The sequence below is a fragment of the Trematomus bernacchii genome, unplaced genomic scaffold (genome assembly GCF_902827165.1).
Source record: "Trematomus bernacchii unplaced genomic scaffold, fTreBer1.1, whole genome shotgun sequence".
Classification (NCBI taxonomy): Eukaryota; Metazoa; Chordata; class Actinopteri; order Perciformes; family Nototheniidae; genus Trematomus; species Trematomus bernacchii.
This window is the reverse complement of record NW_022987673.1, coordinates 610,861-615,429: the sequence shown is the minus strand read 5'-3', so window position 1 is coordinate 615,429 and position 4,569 is coordinate 610,861.

Genomic DNA, 4,569 nt, shown 5'->3' with positions numbered 1-4,569 from the left:
GTTCAGTTTCTTTCGCCGGTCAAGATGTCCGTTAATGTTTAAATCTTCCGGACAAAATTAGAAAAGTGCCAGTCAAAGGTCTTCTTTGTTATTTATTGAGCTTTAAAACAAATGAATAACGACTCTATATAATAAAACACGGAGGACGGAGATCTCTTTTTCTCCCCCTCTTCTGACAGCCCAGCAGCTGATCAGAGCATGGCTCCCCTCTCCTGCAGGGGGGTGTGGTCAGCAGAATCAGACCCGTAGACAGCAAACAGCACATAGAGCGAAATGAGGCATGGCTAAAATGCATGATCTGTTTGGTATTTTGAAAACAGAAACGGATAAATATACCTTATATAGGTATGGCCCTACAATATATCATTTAAATATAGCATGATAGGTCCACTTTAAGTTGAGAGTAAGGCCTATAAGGGTTTATGGCTGTCACTGATAGCTACTGATCTACTCTTAAAACACACTTCTTCTCCCTGGCCTTTTAGTCAGAGCGGAGCACGACTCCTGACTTTTCCCTGTGTTTTTTTTATATATCTGTTGTAATTTATTGTCTTTTATTGTGATTGTAGTAATGTGTTTTTATGTGATTGTAGTATTTATTACATGTATAGCACTTTGGCCCGACCAAAAATCGCTTTTAAATGTGCTTTATAAATAAACTTTGATTTGATTTGATTTGATAGGGTAGACAGTTTCTTCCCTCTTCCCTCACAGAAGTACACAGGGAGGGGGGCTCCTGACTTTTTGGAGATAGACTGAGGCCCCAAAAAGGTGGTTATGTCATAGCCGAGAATAATATTTTGCAAGTCCTGCAGAGGAAGGGTCATGAACTTTTTACATAAGCCTGGGAAGGTGTGTCTTATGCCATAGTCATAGAATATGTCTGGTCAAGTCCAGTTCTGTACATCAGAGGCCATGCCCAGTTTCCACAAATATGGGTATGGAGGAGGTGTCTTTAGGTTTTTCTATCCTGTTTTCGAGCATAAAGACACTGGCAGATGGGGAGGAACTTTCTTTTTGGAGAGAGCGAGAGAGGGGGGGGGGATCCCCTGGTATACTCTCTCTCGGTAACACTCTCTCCCGGAGAGCTGGGTTTTTGCTCTCTGTAAGGTTCTCTCAAACTTGGTAAATATCTCTCGAATTTCTTTGTTGAAAGTGGAGTGAATTTCAAATCAAATCAAATTAAATCAAGTTTTATTTATAAAGCACATTTAAAAGCGATTTTTGGTCGAGCCAAAGTGCTGTCCATGTAATAAAAACACATTACTACAATCACAATAAAAGACAATAAATTACAACAGATATATAAAAAAAAAACACAAGGAAAGGTCAGGAGTCGTGCTCCGCTCTAACTAGAAGGCCAGAGAGAAGAAATGTGTTTTTAGTGTAGATTTAAAAACCCCTAGGGTCTGGGCCGACCTCACATGGAGGGGCAGAGTGTTGCAGAGCCTAGGGCCAGCTGCTGCGAAGGCTCGGTGCCCTCAGGTTTTAAGCCTGGTCTTGGGCACTACCAGCAGCAGCTGGTCATCAGACCTTAAAGCTCTGGCTGGGGTGTAGCGCTGGAGGAGTTTGGCTATATAGGCCGGAGCCACCCCAATTTCTGTGTTGAATGAGTGGAATGAATTGTAGTGTGTTTGTGAGTATTAGTAACCGCCACCTGTGAGGATCTTCCTCCGAATACATGCAGGATATAGGTATGTGTTTGTGAATGTTAGTCCCCGCCATCTGTGTCGGAAAAAAGGTATGGAATTTATGTGAATTGATATGGTGAATGAAAGTTTGAATGTGCTTTTTATTATCACTGGTCTTTTATGAGGAAATGCCTCTAAATTCTATCAGGAGATTTTAAATTTCACAACTGAATTGGGCAGTTGAAGTTACAAATTATGGTAATAAATGTAAAACTGTGAATTAAAGTTTCATATTAGAACATGATCACAGCATGATAGGTTTAGTATGATTATAATGTTGTAACGAGAGACGGTAAAAACCCTGTATAAGTTTGGACCTATTTTTCTTCAAATAAACTGATCCCACCTTTTGGATTGGAACAACTTAAAAGACATCTGCGCTCTCCTCTCCTGCTTCAAAGGTAAGATTGCACACTGCCACACTCACACTTAGGTACAGTAGGGCCACACCTCATTTACTGATATCAAAATCCTTCGGGATCGCTTAAACAGATTTAGGGGGTTGTCTGAATTGAAACAGCAGTTCATTGAACCTGGTTCTTCAGGAGTTAATAGAGGTGAGATCTTGCTGACGTTGGTGGATCTGAGCCAAGCAGCAAACTTACATAGACTCAATAACTTCGGTTAGGTTAATTAGTAGATCTGAGTAATTTGCCGGAATAAATTATCAGCTCCTACCGACTCTTACAATGGATACATTTGAATGGTGTGAAAATGTCCTATTTGATTGGATTAAAATGTACATATTCTTCCTGTTATGTCTGCCTGCTTTATTTGACCTAATGCAAAGTGACCTGCTCTATCGAAATCAGTTGCATTGACCCGAAGACACATTTTGAGTTGTATACACTGTTGGAAAGAGGAGATTCCTAGCTTTTTAATGATATCAGGATTGTTTTTGTACTCCAAATATTAAGCAAAATATGTCACATTATATAATGACTGTCACTGAGTCATCATTTTGAGAAAAAGTTTCCTCTTCTCTGGAATCCATCGATCTGATTGATTAGCGGAGCAAATGATCAAAATAGTCCGGAGGGAAGATATTTTCTTTTGGATTACTGGTCTGGGGGAAGCCCGCGAGTGTGTGTGAATACTGTTGTAGCAAACAACAATAAAGGTTATAACAATAATCTGATTTTACTGGTAAAAAACACTTATACAAGTTTACAGAGTACTCTGGACTTCCAGCTCTACTGCCGTGCGATACAGGTATCGGGACCAGCCAGTCAGAAACAGGAAGCATTTTGCATGAATAAACAACAGTATTCATAAACATTTGTGGGGCGGAGATGTGTTGACTCTTCCGTCCCATTTTACTCCGAAGCGAATCAGAGAGTCCGTGGGGAGGAGCTGTGTGAGCTGCTCACTCCCCCAGGTGTTTTTACTGGTTGGATTCACTTCTGGTCGGGTCCAATACAGCGAATCAGAGTTCTGGGGAAAAAGTATGTTTCTTCTGAGATCTTCGGAAGTACACAAGGACAGAGTCAATCTTTATCTCTGCACCTGTATTCACTCCTTTACTTTCCCAAGGAATATTTCACACAAACTATTCTTTCCCAGACAACCAAACATTGTACACAGATATATTGATGCCCAGAAAGGACCTTGAAAAGAATATGTGTGTGTGCTGGTGGGAGGAGGTGTATGTGTGTGTAGGGATATCTGGGTCATTGAGTGTAAGTGAGGATTACTTAAAACAGTTCAAACAATACATGTTCACTAAAATACAGTTCAAAATAATACATGTTTACTTTAACCTGTTACGCACCTTCCGCCCGGTACCGGGCGGATAAACGCGTCATTTGCAGGAAACAACGTCTAAGGAATCTTAATATTGAATAAAACTATGAATGTGTTATATCCATGTAACGGGAAGAAACTCAGCTAACTGATATTTTTTTTTTTTTTTTTCAAAAAAACCCCACAATGCTAGCACTCAGCCTCTGAATTATCCACAAGCGAAAACATGTAACGTAAAGCGGCACCTAAACTCACAATAACTCCCTTATTACTTATCCTAGATGCACAACCAACCACTCATTTTTGGTGTCCTGGAGACACTGAATCTAACGGTGCCCTCCTCAACACTCAGTGATAAACATTCGCGTCGCTATAAACGAAAGCGTACATCATAACATGTGGAGCTAAGTAGCTAGAAACGCTAACATGGCTTACCTTGGTCAAAACTCGTCTTCAATGGCATTAAAACGATAAAACGATGCTGCAGTTAATCCATAGGTTCATCCAATGTATCTGTGCCTTCTTTGAAATTATTTCTGATAATCCATAAGCAATAAAACTGCGTTTTAGTTTCCAAATGCCAGAGCTAGAATGTAGCTCCACTCTAACCTAGATTTTCAAACGCGAAGCCCCCACCTTTTCTCTTTACAACGAGTGTGTGTGTGGGCCTCCCCCTTCGATTCTATTGGCTCTAACGGTCAGAAAGGTGTGTCAACGATCCCAATCGAGTAAGGGGGGCCAGAGATAGGTCAAATCCACCCAAATGACCCCAGAAGTGGGGGTTTTTTGGCTAAATCTCTCTAAAAAGGTCAAATTTCACTTGTTTTGCATCAATCTTGATACAGGGTACTTATTATATGTTGTACTTTGGATTCCTAAAGCTTTTAGTCTACTAACCCATCATCCAAGGGTAGTTTTCACTATCTGTAAAAAATAATTTTTGGACGGACACTATAATTTACAGTTTTTTACTATGTAAAATCTGAATTTTCTTTAAAATAAAAAAACATTTATATTGATTCTGACACTTCTACATCCAACTCACAGGTTTATCATTACTTTGAGAACAAAGATTATTAATTTAACCCTTTTAGAAGGGAAGATATGGTCATTTGTTCTGGGAATGTCATTTTCG